This window comes from Somniosus microcephalus, chromosome 2 (genome assembly GCF_052327205.1).
Source record: "Somniosus microcephalus isolate GS21.2 chromosome 2, FLI_Smic_1.0, whole genome shotgun sequence".
Taxonomy (NCBI): domain Eukaryota; kingdom Metazoa; phylum Chordata; class Chondrichthyes; order Squaliformes; family Somniosidae; genus Somniosus; species Somniosus microcephalus.
In genome coordinates this window covers 281865120-281881885 of record NC_140988.1, presented here as the reverse complement: position 1 = coordinate 281881885, position 16766 = coordinate 281865120, and positions in this window count along the sequence as shown.

Here is a 16766-nt window from a genome sequence, read left to right as displayed (position 1 = left end):
AGTGCCGGCAAAAGAACCCGGCACCGAGGAGAAGTGCCGGGCTCTTGGGACACAGCCGGCACTCTGCAAGGGGGGGGCGCTCAGGAGGCCAGGGACGGTGGCGCGGAGAGGTGCTGGCAGGCGGCCAGCAAAAGAAATGGCCACCCCGCACCTCAGCGCCTCTACCGCCGAAGGTAGGCCCCCCTGAACCGGTCGCAAATTGCGACCAGCATTAAAGCAGGGGGCGCTACTAAATTTCGCGATCGGGGGCGGTAGCGGGGCGCTGCACACACCGATGGCGTCATTGGTAGCGACGCAGCGCTAACGGCTAGCGCCGCCATTAGCGTCCCGCTAAATTTAGCGGGAGGCGTGGCCAGTCGCGCAAAACCCACTAAGTGCCCTCTTAGGGCGCTAATGGGTGGCGCAGGCCACTGAACTTCTAGACCCTTGTTTCTTAATGCGAGGAGCATCCGTAATAAGGTGGATGAATTAGCTGCGCAAATAGAGTATGATTTGATTGGGATTACGGAAATATAGCTCCAGGGTGGCCAAGGCTGGGGACTCAACATCCAGGGGTATTCAATATTCAGGAAAGATAGGCAAAAAGGAAAGGGAGCTGGGGTAGCATTGCTGGTTAAAGAAGGGATTAACACAATTGTAAGGAAGGATATTAGCTCTGATGATGTGGAACCTGTATGGGTAGAACTGAGAAATACCAAGGGGCAGAAAACGTTAGTGGGAGTGGTATATAGACCTCCAAACAGTAATGCGGAGGTTGGGGATAGCATTAAAAGGGAAATTAGAGAAGTGTGCAATAAGGGCACAGCAGTCATCATGGGTGACTTTAATCTACATATAGATTGGGCTAAACAAATTAGTAACAGTACTGTGGAGGGGGAATTTCTGGAGTCTTTACAGGATGGTTTCCTGGACCAATATGTCGAGGAACCAACCAGAGATCAGGCCATCTTAGACTGGGTATTATGTAATGAGAAAGGATTAATTAGCAATCTTGTTGTACGAGGCCCCTTGGGTCAGAACGATCATAATATGATCGAGTTCTTCATTAAGATGGAAAATGAAATAGTTGACTCAGAGACTAGAGTCCTGAATTTATATAAAGGAAACTACGATGGTCTGAGGTGCGAGTTGGGTAGGATTGATTGGGAAATGTCACTCAAAGGGTTGACGGTGGATAGGCAATGGCAAACATTCGAAGACCGCATGGATGAACTACAGAATTTGTTCATCCCAGTTTGGCATAAAAATAAAACAAAAAAGTTGACTCAACCATGGCTAACAAGGGAAATTAGGGATAGCATAAGATCCAAGGGGAGGACATATAAATTGGCCAGAAAAAGCAGTAAACCTGAGGATTGGGAGCAGTTCAGGATTCAACAAAAGAGGACAAAGGGATTAAGTAAGAAGGGGAAAATTGAATATGAGAGTAAGCTTTCAGGGAACATAAAAACTGACTGTAAAAGCTTTTATAGATATGTGAAGAGAAAAAGATTGGTGAAGTCAAGCGTGGGTCCCTTGAAGTCAGAATCAGGGGAATTTATAATGGGGAACAAAGAAATGGCTGACCAATTAAATACATATTTTGGTTCTGTTTTCACAAAGGAGGACACAAATAAGCTCCCAGAGATGTCAGGGAACATAGGATCTGATGAAAGGGAGGAACTGAAAGAAATCAGTATTTGTAGGGAAATTATGTTTGGGAACTTGATAGGATTGAAGGCGGATAAATCCCCAGGGCCTGATAATCTACATCCTAGGGTATTTAAGGAAGTGGCCCTACAAATAGTAGATGCATTGCTGATCATCGTCCAACATTCAATGGAATCTGGAACAGTACCAATGGATTGGAGGGTAGCTAATGTTACCCCACTATTCAAAAAAGGTGGTTGAGAGAAAACGGGGAATTACTGACCGGTAAGCCTGACATCAGTAGTGGGGAAAATGCTAGAGTCCATTATAAAAGATGTAATAGCAGAGCACTTGGAAAAAAGTCGGACAAAGTCAACATGGATTTACAAAAGATAAATCATGCTTCACTAATCTACTGGAATTTTTTGAGGATGTAACTGGTAAAATAGATAAGGGAGAACCAGTGGATGTGGTGTATTTGGACTTTCAGAAGACTTTCGATAACGTCCCGCATAAGAGATTAGCGTGTAAAGTTAAGGCACATGGGATCGGGGGCAAGGTATTGACTTGGATAGAGAACTGGTTGGCAGACAGAAAGCAAAGAGTTGGAATAAATAGGTCTTTTTCCGAGTGGCAGGCAGTGACTAGTGGGGTACCGCAGGGATCGGTCCTTGGACCCCAGCTATTCACAATATATATTAATGATCTAGACAAGGGAACTAGATGTAATATCTCCAAATTTGCAGACGACACAAAGCTGGGTGGGCGTGTGTGCTGTGAGGAGGATGCCGAGAATCTCCAGGATGATTTGGACAGGTTGGGTGATTGGGCAAAAGCATGGCAGACGCAATATAACGTGGATAAATGTTAGGTTATCCACTTTGGTGACAAAAACAGGAAGGCAGATTATTATCTGAACGGCAATAGATTGGGAGAAGGGGAAGTGCAACGAGACCTTTGTGTCCTTGTGCACCAGTTTCTGAAGGTAAGCATGCAGGTGCAGTAGGCGGTTAAGAAGGCAAATGGTATGTTGGCCTTCGTAGCGAGAGGGTTTGAGTACAGGAACAAGGATTACTTGCTGCAGTTGTACAGGGCCTTGGTGAGACCACATCTCATCATAATCATAATCATAATCATAATCATAATCATAATCAACTTTATTGTCATTGTTAGTGCACAAGTGCAGTACAACGAAATGTAGGCTTGCGGCTCCCGAGAGTGTACATTTAGATTAAGACATTTAAACATTCAACATTCATTTGGCTTGTAATGCATTAACATAAACATAACCATAATAAAGTGCATTGGCAGATGTGCAGGCTTTAGAGTTTATTTGTGGAGTTCAGTAGGATGACAGCCCTGGGAAAGAAGCTGTTCCTAAATCTGGTCGTTCGGGTGCGAATGCATCTGTAGCGTCTCCCAGATGGCAGGAGGGCGAACAGACTGTGGCTGGGGTGGGTAGGGTCTTTGATGGTGGTCCGTGACCTCCGTAAACAGCGTTTCTGGTATATGTGCTCCATGGTCGGTAGCCGGGTGCCGGTAATGCGTTGGGCAGTTTTGACTACCCGCTGCAGGGCTTTCCGGTCATAGTAGCTACAGCTGCCATACCATACTGTGATACAGTTCGTCAGGATGCTCTCTATTGTGCAGCGGTAAAAGTTAGAGAGGATCGGGGTGACAGGTTACATCCCTTCAGCCTCCTTAGGAAATATAGGCGCTGCTGGGCCTTCTTCACCAGAGAGGAGGTATTGAGGGACCAGGAGAGGTCTTCTGTGATGTGGACTCCGAGGAACTTAAAGCTGTCCACCCTTTCCACCACAGCCCCATGGATGTGGATGGGGCCGTGACTTCCGCCTTTAGACTTCCTGAAGTCCACAATGATTTCTTTGGTTTTCTTGATGTTAAGGGCCAGGTTGTTATCGGCGCAATACTTCACGAGATGCTGGACCTCCTCCCTGTAGGCTGACTCATCGTTGTTGGTGATCTGGCCTACTACCGTGGTATCATCCGCAAACTTGATGATGGTGTTGGAACCATGAACAGCCACACAGTTGTGGGTGAAGAGGGAGTAGAGGAGGGGGCTCAGCACACATCCTTGTGGGGCCCCCGTGTTCAGGGTCAGGGGGGGGAGGTGTGGTTACCTAATTTGACAGACTGGGGTCTGTTTGTTAGGAAGTCCAGGGTCCAGTTGCAGAGGGAAGTGTTCAGGCCAAGAGTGTGGAGTTTGGTGGCCAGCTTGTTGGGGATGATAGTGTTGAATGCTGAGCTGTAGTCTATGAACAGCATTCTGATGTAGGTCTCCTTACCATCTAAGTGATTCAGTGCAGAGTGTAGAGCAGTTGTGATTGCATCCTCCGTTGATCTGTTTGCACGATAGGCAAACTGGTGTTGGTCAAGAGAGGCGGGAACACTGGCTTTGATGTGAGCCAGGACCAGTCTCTTGAAACACTTCATTATGATGGGTGTGAGTGCGACAGGTCGATAGTCGTTCAGGCACGTCACAGCCGTTTGCTTTGGCACAGGAATAATGGTAGCGGTCTTGAAGCATGTAGGGACTACTGCCTGGGCCAATGACAGATTGAAGATGGCGGTGAAGACATCAGCCAGCTGATCAGCACATTCCTTGAGTACCCGTCCAGGGATGCTATCCGGTCTAGCAGCCTTTCATGTGTTCACTCCGTGTAGAACACCCCTTACGTCGGAGATCGACAGAGTGAGCACCTGGTCTTCCGGGGGTGGCAAGGCTTTGGTAGCCGGCTCCCTGTTGTCCCTGTCGAAGCGAGCGTAGAAGTTGTTAAGCTTCTCCGGAAGGGAGGCATCGCTAACCGGGGGACTGGTGTTTTTACTCTTGTAGTCAGTGATGGACTGGATGCCTTGCCACATGCGCCGGGGGTCCAAGTTGTTGTGGAAATGATCCTCTCTCCACAGTGTCTGTTTCCTTTTGGCAGTCCTGATACCCTTTTTTAGGTTGGTCCTAGCTGCACTGTAAGCTGCCGCGTCGCCAGATTTAAATGCTGCATCGCGTGCTTTCAACAGCGAGCGGACCTCTCCGTTCATCCAGGGTTTCTGGTTGGGGTATGTCCTGATATTTTTATGAGTCATGACGACCTCGATGCAACTGTTAATGTAGAATAGCACTGTGGATGCGTATTCCTCGATGTCATTGTGGGCAAACATGCCCCAATCAGTGCGTTCGAAGCAATCCTGAAGCTCCGAGACTGCCCCCTCTGGCCATACTTACACTGATCTCACTGATGTTCTCACTCTTTTGATGAGCGGTTTGTATGCCGGGGCTAGAAACAGGGAGAGGTGGTCAGACTTCCCAAGGTGGGGGCAGGGAATGGCCTTATAAGCATCTACAATGCTTGTGTAGACTTGATCCAGTGTGTTCTCCCCTCTTGTGGGGCAGGAAACATTCTGGTGGAATTTCAGTAGTACAGATTTTAGGTTTATGTGCTTGAAGTCCCCCGCGATGATAAAAGTATTGTGTGCAGTTTTGGTCACCTTATCTGAGGAAGGATGTTCTTGCCATGGAAGGAGTTCAGCGAAGATTCACCAGGCTGATACCTGGGATGGCAGGAATGACATATGAGGAGAGATTGGGACGATTGGGCTTGTACTCGCTTGAGTTTAGAAGAATGAAAGGGGATCTCATTGAAACTTATAAAATTCTGACAGGATTGGACAGACTAGATGCAGGAAGGATGTTCCCGATGGTCGGGGAGTCCAGAACCAGGGGTCACAGTCTAAGGATAAGGAGTAGGCCGTTTAGGACAGAAATGAGGAGGAATTTCTTCACCCAGAGAGTGGTGAACCTGTGGAATTCTCTACCAAAGAAGGCAGTAGAAGCCAATTCATTAAATATGTTCAAGAAGGAGTTGGATATATTCCTTAAGGCTAAAGGGATCCAGGTGTATGGGGAGAAAGCAGGGATCGGGTACTGAAATTTGATGATCAGCCATGATCGCATTGAATGGCGGAGCAGGCTCGAAGGGCCGAATGGCCTACTCCTGCTCCTATCTTCTATGTTTCTATGTTTCTATAATTCACTGCAACTCACTACGCCACTTCCAAAGCTGCACACAAATCTGTGCAAGAACGCAAAGTGTTGAAAATAAAGGTTTCAATGTCTGATACTACATTAACAGAAACTTCACATGAACATTGCATAAAACACCCAAGTGCCTACCGTTGTGTGTTGTTGGTTGGTATGATTGCACTAGGATGAGGGTGAGTGCGAGGGGTGGCTAGTGAGATGGGGATGTGATAATATAGATAGCGAGCGATGGGTGGACATGCAAGGTAAGTTGGTATGAGTAAGGATGTGCAGGAGTAGGGTAAGGAAGGTAGAGTGATGGGGATGTGGTGAGTGGTACAGCAGGATGAGGTTCAGTGTGGTTTTGCAGTAATATTTCGTGGTCTACTGAGATCATTGAAAGGTTTGCGCCACTGCAGCCTGGTCCTCCTGACAACATCCCTGCTTGTGCCCTGCTGTGCAATGTGCAACCAGGCTGCTTTGGTCTCCTGAGGAGGTCTCTTCCACCCAATGGAAGGGAAGAGAGCCTACCTGCGTGCTGTGACTCCATTCATAAGCATATGGAGGGAGCCATGGGAGATCCTGGGTGCAGCCGTGCAGCTCCGTGCAGTGCTTGTCAGTGTTTGCAGCACCTCAGTGCTGTAAAACTCTGACTGCATAAATGTCAAAGTAAATTTGCACACGGTCCATCTATGGAAACCGGCTGATGACGCGTCCTAAGATGATGCCATCAGACCGGCTTCCTTCAATTGGCCAGGAAATGCGCTGGGTGGCGGTATTAAGCCCAATCAGGGGAAAGACATTCTACTGACCGGGATGGAGGCAGCAGCAACATCGTGACCCGCCATCGACTTCGGCCGCGACGGACCCGCTGAGGTTGGGAAAATTGCGCCCTCTGGTATTTTTAAATGTGTGGGTTCCATGTGAAGGTTCCATGTGTGAGTTCATGTGTGGGATCTATGTGTGGGTTCCATGTGTGGGTTCCATGTGTAGGTTCCATGTGTGGGTTCTATGTGTAGGCTCCATGTGTGTGTTCCATGAATAGGATCCATGTGTAGGTTCCATGTGTGGGTTGCATGTGTAGGTTCCATGTGTGGGTTCCATGTTTGGGTTGCATGTGTAGGTTCCATGTGTGGGTTCCATGTTTGGGTTGCATGTGTAGGTTCCATGTGTGGGTTCCATGTTTGGGTTGCATGTGTAGGTTCCACGTGTGAGTTTCATGTATAAGTTCCATGTGTGGGTTCAATGTGTAGGTTCCATGTGTAGGTTTCTTGTGAGGGTTCCATGTGTAGGTTCCATGTGTAGGTTCCATGTGTCAGTTCCATGTGTATGTTCCATGTGTAGGTTCCATGTGTAGGTTCCATGTGTAGGTTCCATGTGTAGGTTCCATGTGTAGGTTCCATGTGTGGGTTCCATGTGTAGGTTCCATGTGTGGGTTCTATGTGTAGGCTCCATGTGTGTGTTCCATGAATAGGATCCATGTGTAGGTTCCATGTGTGGGTTGCATGTGTAGGTTCCATGTGTGGGTTCCATGTTTGGGTTCCACGTGTGAGTTTCATGTATAAGTTCCATGTGTGGGTTCAATGTGTAGGTTCCATGTGTAGGTTCCATGTGAGGGTTCCATGTGTAGGTTCCATGTGTAGGTTCCATGTGTAGGTTCCATGTGTAGGTTCCATGTGTAGGTTCCATGTGTGGGTTCCATGTTTAGGTTCCATGTGTAGGTTCCATGTGTAGGTTCCATGTGTGGGTTCCATGTGTAGGTTCCATGTGTAGGTTCCATGTGTGGGTTCCATGTGTAGGTTCCATGTGTAGGTGCCATGTGTGGGTTCCATGTTTAGGCTCCACGTGTAGGTTCCATGTGTAGGTTCCATGTGTAGGTTCCATGTGTGGGTTCCATGTGTAGGTTCCATGTGTAGGTTCCATGTGTAGGTTCCATGTGTAGGTTCCATGTGTGGGTTCCATGTTTAGGCTCCATGCGTAGGTTCCCTGTGTAGGTTCCATGTGTAGGTTCCATGTGTAGCTTCCATGTGTGGGTTCAATGTGTAGGTTCCATGTGTGGGTTTCCTGTGTTGGTTCCATGTGTGGGATCCATGTGTAGTTTCCATATGTAGGTTCCATTTGTAGCTTCCAAAATCATGGTTCAATGTGTGGGTACCCTGTGTAGCTTTCATGTGTAGGTTCCAAATGTAGGGTCAATGGGTGCATTCCATGTGTGGGTTCCATGTGTAGGTTCCATGTCTAGGTTCCATGTGTAGGTTCAATGTGTAGATTCCAGGTGTAGGTTCCATGTGTAGGTTGCATGTGTAGGTTTCATGTGTAGGTCCCATGTCTAGGTTCCATGTGTGGCTTCAATGTGTAGGTTCCATGTGTAGGTTCCATGTGTGGGTTCAAAGTGCACGTTCAATGTGTGGGTTCCATGTGTATGCTCTGTGTGTGGGTTCTATGTGAAGGTTCCATGTGTAGATTACATGTGTAGGTTCCATGTGTAGGTTCAACGTGTAGCTTCCATGTGTAGGTTCCATGTGTAGCTTCCATGTGTAGGTTCCATGTGTGCGCTCAATGTGTAGGTTCAACATGTGGTTTCCATGCGTACTTTCCATGTGTAGGTTCCATGTGTAGGTTTCATGTGTAGGCTCCATGTGTAGGTTCAACGTGTGCATTCAATGTGTAGATTCCATGTGTAGGTTCCATGGTAGTAATCTCAGGATTGCTACCAGTGCCACGTGCTAGTCAGAGTAGAAATAGAAGGATATTTCAGATGAATACGTGGCTAGAGTAATGGTGCGAGGGGGAGGGATTCAAATTCCTGGGATATTGGAACCGGTTCTGGGGGAGGTGGGACCAGTTCAAACCGGATGGTTTGCATCTGGGCAGGGCAGGGACCGATGTCCTAGGGGGAGTGCTTGCTAGTGCTCTGGGGGAGGGTTTAAACTAAAATGGCAGGGGGTTGGGAACCTGAGCAGGGAGACAGAGGAAAGGGAAACAAGGATAAAAACAAAAGATAGGCATGAGAAAAACAAAAGTGGCAGTCAGAGAAATCAATGGTTTAAATCAAACATGGCCACAGTAAACAATAATTCTAATAGGTCTAAGAGCGTTTAAAAAACAAGCCTGAAGGCTTTGTGTCTTAACGCGAGGAGCATTCGTAATAAGGTGGCTGAATTAGCTGCGCAAATAGAGGTAAACAAATATGATTTGATTGGGATTACCGAAGTATGGCTCCAGGGTGGCCAAGGCTGGGGACTCAACATCCAGGGGTATTCAATATTCAGGAAAAATAGGCAAAAAGGAAAAGGAGCTGGGGTAACATTGTTGGTTAAAGAGGAGATTAACACAATAGTAAGGAAGGGTATTAGCTCTGATGATGTGGAATCTGTATGGGTAGAACTGAGAAATACCAAGGGGCAGAAAACGTTAGTGAGAGTGGTATATAGACCTCCAAAGAGTAATGCGGAGGTTGGGGATGGCATTAAAAGGGAAATTAGAGAAGTGTGCAATAAGGGCACAGCAGTCATCATGGGTGACTTTAATCTACATATAGATTGGGCCAACCAAATTAGTAACAATACTGTGGAGGGGGAATTCCTGGAGTCTTTACGGGATGGCTTCCTGGACCAATATGTCGAGGAACCAACCAGAGATCAGGCCATCTTAGACTGGGTGTTATGTAACGAGAAAGGATTAATTAGCAATCTTGTTGTACGAGGCCCCTTGGGTCGGAGTGATCATAATATGATCGAATTCTTCATTAAGATGGAGAATGAAGTTGTTGACTCAGAGACTAGGGTCCTGAATTTAAATAAAGGAAACTACGATGCTCTGAGGCACGAGTTGGGTAGGATTGATTGGGGAATGTCACTCAAAGGGTTGATGGTGGATAGGCAATGGCAAACATTCAAAGACCGCATGGATGAACTACAGAATTTGTTCATCCCAGTTTGGCATAAAAATAAAACAAAAAAGGTGACTCAACCGTGGCTAACAAGGGAAATTAGGGATAGCATAAGATCCAAGGAGAGGACATATAAATTGGCCAGAAAAAGCAGTAAACCTGAGGATTGGGAGCAGTTCAGGATTCAACAAAAGAGGACAAAGGGATTAATTAAGAAGGGGAAAATTGAATATGAGAGTAAGCTTTCAGGGAACATAAAAACTGACTGTAAAAGCTTTCATAGATATGTGAAGAGAAAAAGATTGGTGAAGTCAAGCGTAGGTCCCTTGCAGTCAGAATCAGGGGAATTTATAATGGGGAACAAAGAAATGGCTGGCCAACTAAATACATATTTTGGTTCTGTCTTCACAAAGGAGGGCACAAATAACCTCCCAGAGATGTCGGGGAACATAGGGTCTGATGAAAGGGAGGAACCGAAAGAAATCAGTATTTGTAGGGAAATGGTGTTAGGGAAATTGATGGGATTGAAGGCCGATAAATCCCCAGGGCCTGATAATCTACATCCTAGGGTATTTAAGGAAGTGGCCCTAGAAATATTAGATGCATTGCTGATCATCTTCCAACATTCGATGGAATCTGGAACAGTACCTGTCATAAATCTCATCATCGAGAAACTACCAATGAAATAACACTGGGCGGCCAGCTGGTGGCGCCATCCAAGGAGTATAAATACTCGGGCGTTGGCCCCAGCTTGCCAGGGACATTTTGTGAGACAAGGAGCTAATGGATACAACTAGACCTCCATGTTATGAAACAAGTTGATTCAAGCCTTGCTCAAACCAAGTGCATAGTGAGTTTTATTATGTCAGTACCCATGGATTGAAGGGTAGCTAATGTTACCCCACTATTCAAAAAAGGTGGCAGAGAGAAAACGGGGAATTACAGACATCGGTAGTGGGGAAAATGCTAGAGTCCATTATAAAAGATGTAATAGCAGAGCACTTGGAAAACAGTGACAGGATCGGACAAAGTCAACATGGATTTACAAAAGGTAAATCATGCTTTACTAATCTACTGGAATTTTTTGAGGATGTAACTGGTGAAATAGATAAGGGAGAACCAGTGGATGTGGTGCATTTGGACTTTCAGAAGGCTTTCGATAACGTCCCGCATAAGAGATTAGCGTGTAAAGTTAAGGCACATGGGATTGGGGGCAAGGTATTGACTTGGATAGAGAACTGGTTGGCAGACAGGAAGCAAAGAGTTGGAATAAACGGGACTTTTTCCGAGTGGCAGGCAGTGACTAGTGGGGTACCGCAATGATCGGTCCTTGGACCCCAGCTATTAACAGTATATATTAATGATCTAGACAAGGGAACTAGATGTAATATCTCCAAATTTGCAGATGACACAAAGCTGGGTGGGCGTGTGTGCTGTGAGGAGGATGCCGAGAAACTCCAGGATGATTTGGACAGGTTGGGTGATTGGGCAGAAGCATGGCAGATGCAATATAACGTGGATAAATGCGAGGTTATTCACTTTGGTGTCAATAGCAGGAAGGCAGATTATTATCTGAATGGCAATAGATTGGGAGAAGGGGAAGTGCAATGAGACCTGGGCGTCCTTGTGCACCAGTCGCTGAAGGTAAGCATGCAGGTGCAGCAGGCGGTTAAGAAGGCAAATGGTATGTTGGCCTTCGTAGCGAGAGGGTTTGAGTACAGGAATAAGGATGTCTTGCTGCAGTTATACAGGGCCTTGGTGAGACCACATCTTGAGTATTGTGTGCAGTTTTGTTCACCTTATCTGAGGAAGGATGTTCTTGCCATGGAAGGAGTTCAGCGAAGATTTACCAGACTGATACCTGGGATGGCAGGAATGACGTATGAGGAGAGCTTGGGTCGATTGGGCTTGTACTCACTGGAGTTTAGAAGAATGAGAGGGGATCTCATTGAAACTTATAAAATTCTGACAGGACTGGACAGACTAGATGCAGGAAGGATGTTCCCAATGGTCGTGGAGTCTATAACCAGGGGTTACAGTCTAAGGATAAAGAGTAGGCCATTTAGAACAGAGATGAGGAGGAATGTCTTCACCCATAGAGTGGTGAACCTATGCAGTTCTCTACCACAGAAGGCAGTAGAGGCCAATTCATTAAATATATTCAAGAAGGAGTTGGATATATTTCCTAAGGCTAAAGGGATCAAGGGGTATGGGGGGAAAGCAGGGACCGGATACTGAATTTGGATGATCAGCCATGATCGCATTGAATGGCGGAGCAGGCTCGAAGGGCCGAATGGCCTACTCCTGCTCCTATCTTCTATGTTTCTATGTTTCTATGTTCCAAAATATAGGTTCAATGTGTGGGTAACATGTGTGGGTTCCTTGTGTAGGTTCCAAAATGTTTGTTCAATGTATGGGTTCCATGTGTAGTTTCCATGTGTAGACTCGATGTGTAGTTTTCATGTGTAGGTCCCATGTCTAGGTTCCATGTGTGGCTTCAATGTGTAGGCTCCATGTGTAGATTCAATGTGTGGGTTCCATTTATAAGTTTCATGTGCGGGTTCCATGTGAAGGTTCCATGTGTAGGTTCCATGTGTAGGTTCCATGTGTGGGATCCATGTGCGGGTTCCATGTGCAGGTTCAATGTGTGGGTTCCATGTGTAGGTTCAATGTGTGGGTTCCATGTGTAGATTCAATGTGTGGGTTCCATGTGTAGGTTCAATGTGTGGGTTCCATGTGTAGGTTCAATGTGTGGGTTCCATGTGCAGGTTCAATGTGCGGGTTCCATGTGCAAGTTCAATGTGTGGGTTCCATGTGTAGGTTCAATGTGTGGGTTCCATGTGAAGGTTCCATGTGTAGGTTCCATGTGTAGGTTCCATTTGTAGGTTCCATGTGCTGGTTCAATGTGTAGGTTCCATGTGTAGGTTCCATGTGTAGGCTCCATTTGTGGGTTCCATGTGTATTTTCCATGTGTAGGTTCCAAGTTTAGGTTTCATTTGTAGGTTCCATATGTAGGTTCCATGTGTGGGTTCAATGTGTAGGCTCCATGTGTAGGTTCAATGTGTAGGTTCCATCTGTATGTTCCAAAATGTAGGTTCAATGTATAGGTTCCATGTGTGCATTCAATGTGCAGATTCCATGTGTAGGTGCCATGTGAATGTTCCAAAATGTAGGTTTAATGTGTGGGTAACATGTGTAGGCTCGATGTGTAAGTTTCATGTGTAGGTTCAATGTGTAGGTTCCATGTATGGGTTCAATGTGTATGCTCCATGTGTAGGTTCAATGTGTGGGTTCCACGTGTAGGTTCCATGTGTGGGTTCCATGTGAAGGTTCCATGTGTAGGTTCCATGTGCTGGTTCAATGTGTAGGTTCCATGTGCATGTTCAATGTGTAGGCTCCATGTGTAAGTTCAATGTGTGAGTTCCATGTGTGTGTTCCATGTGTAGGTTCCATGTGTACGTTCCATGTGTGGCTTCAATGTGTATGCTCCATGTGTAGGTTCCTGGCACCGTGGGTGGTTCTGCTGCACAGGACGGGAGGAAAAAAAGTGGGAGAGCTATAGTAATGGGGATTCTATTGTAAGGGGAATAGATAGGCGTTTCTGCGGCCACATACGAGACTCCAGGTTGGTATGTTGCCTCCCTGGTGCAAGGGTCAAGGATGTCTCAGAACGGCTGCAGAACATTTTGGTAGTGGAGGGTGAACAGCCAGTTGTCGTGGTGTATATAGGTACCAACGATATATATAAAAAATGGGATGAGGTCCTAAAAGCTGAATATAGGGAGTTAGGAGGTAAATTAAAAAATAGGACCTCAAAGGTAGTAATCTCAGGATTGCTACCAGTGCCACGTGCTAGTCAGAGTAGAAATAGAAGAATATTTCAGATGAATACGTGGCTAGAGGAATGGTGCAAGGGGGAGGGATTCAAATTCCTGGGGCATTAGAACCGGTTCTGGGGGGGGGGGACCAGTACAAACCAGACGGTCTGCACCTGGGCAGGACCGGGACCAATGTCCTTGGGGGAGTGTTTGCTAGTGCTCTGGGGGAGGGTTTAAACTAAAATGTCATTGGGTTGGGAACCTGAGCAGGGAGACAGAGGAAAGGGAAACAAGGTGTGATAAATCCATGTAGTGAAACAAGGAACTCGAAGAGGCGAGATATTAGAATTAGTCCGTGTACTTTATTAAACAACTGCGTAACAAACATACAGGCCTGCATCCTCCCATTCCATCTCCGCTGACCTTATCTAGCAGCAGCACTAGCTACAGCACCACCTGGTGGATAACCTTAATCATAACATCTCAGATTACTATATTCCTCCTCCCTTAAGATTTCAGTATGAATTTCTTAACAAACAACCATTCCTAAGGGTCACATAAGAAGTCTCCATTCACTATGTTCAATACTTGAATCTATAGGTCAGTACCAATCTCTCTCTGGTGGCTTGCGAGACCTTTGTGAACATCTAACAGTAAAGTCCCTGCTTGTTTGTGGTGAAGCCACCAGCTGCTCCTGAGCAGTGCTCAGAGTATCTGACTCTGCAACGCTGGTTTCCTTTTGACAAATGGGTTCCTGTGGAATTGTCTCTGTCCATGGTGGTGGCACCACAGATGCACTTGGATAACTGGGGGCAAACCTGTCCTCAGCCATTGCAACTGGAACCTCAATTTCAATTTCCCCTTGTCTGGTAAGTATCTGATCTACATGTCTGCGTACTACCCTACCATCTCCCAACATGACCTTGTATGATACTGGACCTGTCATTGAGCCTATGAAGCCAGGAATCCACTTTGGTCCATAACTGAAATTCCTGGTAAGGACCGCATCTCCTTCTCCAAAACTTCGGCTCTTTGTTCTTTTGTCATGGTTCTCTTTTTGTTTGTTTTGTCAGTTTTCCATTTTCCTTTTTAGGTCTGGGTGGACAAGGTCAAGAGTGGAGTGTAGTCTACGACCTAATAAAATCTCAGCAGGAGAGAGTCCTGTGGTGGATTGAGGTGTTATTCTGTAGCTGAACAGAACCCGTGACACTTTGGCTGCTAAACTCCCTTCTGCACTTTTTTTTATCATCTCTTTAAATGTTTGTACGGCATTTGAGGACGGATGATATGGAGCCGAGGTCACCTGCACCATGCCATTGTTTCTCATGAACTCTTTTGTCTCTGTACTCACAAACTAAGTGGCATTGTCACTTACCACAATCTCCAGTAGCCCTTGATTACTGAGGCTGTCTATAGTAGTAGTAGAGGAAGCAGAATTAACAGGATAAACATCCATCCATTTGGAATGTGCATCAATGATTATGAGGAACATCTTCCCCATGAATGGACCCGCATAATCTAAGTGCAATCTTCTCCATGGTTTATTCGGCCACTCCCAGGGGTGGAGAGGAGCCTCTGCTGGTGCCTTCCTGTGTACCTGACAAGTGCTGCATGTCTTGACTAGATTTTTTATCTCCTCATCTAGCTTTGGCCACCACAAGTAACTCCTAGCCAAGCCTTTCATACGCGAGACCCCAGGATGACACCGATGTAGTTGCTCTTGGATAGGCTGTCGTGCTGGCTGTGGAATAATCACTCATGCTCCCCACAACACGCAACCATCCTGCACACTCAGCTCTGTTTTCCTGACACTGTAAGGTGTGAAGTCAGTCCCTTCCAGATGCTGTGGCCATCCCCTCACCACATATTCTCAAACTCTAGACAGTACTGGATCTTTACCTGTCCATGTTCTTACTTGCTCTGCAGTCACAAGTGCCGTGTCAGTGTCCTCCAACATCAAAACTCTGTCCTCTGGAGCTGCAAGGATAGGGTGCCTGGCAGTGGAAGATGGCTCAAGGCATCTGCGTTCCCATGGTACTTGCCTGCCTTGCAGACGATGACATATTCATATGCCCTCAACGTCACTGCCCACCTCTGGATCCTGGGTGACACCATCTGTGGAACTGCTTTCATTTTATTGAAAAGAGAGAGAAGAGGTTTGTGATCAGTGCATATGGTGAACTTCCTGCCATATATGTACTTGTGGAACCTCTGTAATCCAAACATTACTGCTAACCCCTCTTTGTCTAACTGGGAATAGTTTTTTCCGCTGGTGTTAGAGTTCGGGACTTAAACCCTATTGTTCTTTCAGTTCCATCTTCCATGCAGTGTGAAAGAACTTCCCCCACCCCATAAGGTGAAGCGTCACAAGAGAGAATGATGTCTTTCTCTTCATTGTAGTGAACCAGCACATCCGACGACAGCATCAGTTTCTTGGATGGTTCAAATGAAACCCCCTGCTCCTCTCCCCACTGCCACTGTGTCTCCTTGTGCAGTAGTTTGTGAAGAGGTGCTAACACTGTTGACAAGTTTGGTAAAAACCTGTTATAATAGTTCAGCAGTCCCAGGTAAGCTTTTAACTGAGCCACATTGGTAGGAGCAGGGGCGTCCTGCAGTGCTTGTACCTTCTCCTTGATTGGATGGAGCCTGGTGACATCCACTCTATGTCCCAGGAACACTGCCTCATTCCCCAGGAAAGGGCACTTACTCCTCTTGAGCCATAACCCTGCCCTCTCCAATCTCTGTAGTACCTCTCTCAGAGTGCTCAAATGCTCCTGGTTGGTTCTTCCCATCACCAGAATGTCATCCAGATAGATGGAAACATGTGGAATTCCTTGCAGTACACCTTCGATTGTCCTCTGGAAGATAGCTGGACTAGATGAGACACCAAACGGTAAGCGATTATATGTAAACAAGCCCTTGTGTGTATTTATGGTAACCTACTTCTTTGATTTGTCATCCAGTGTAATTTGCAAGTATGCATGACTCATATCCAACTTTGTGAATTTCTTTCCTCCAGCCAGGTTTGCAAAGAGATCCTCTGTTTTGGGAATAGGATACTGCTCTAGTTTTGACACCCGATTGACTGTCAATTTATAATCTCCACAGAGTCTTACGGAATTGTCTGGTTTTAAAACAGGTACTATGGGAGCTGCCCATTCTGAACATTTCACTGGCTCCAGTATGTTCTCTCTCAATAGACGGTCAAGCTCACCCTCTACCTTTGGTTTCATGGCATAAGGCACAGGTCGTTGTTTAAAAAACCTTGGCGGTGCCTCCTTGTCTACATAAATCTTAGCTGGGGGCCACTAAATGTGCCCAGTTCCTCCTTGAACACTTTCTGATATTCACTCAACACTTCTTGCAAAGTCAACTGTTTGCCCTCATCTAT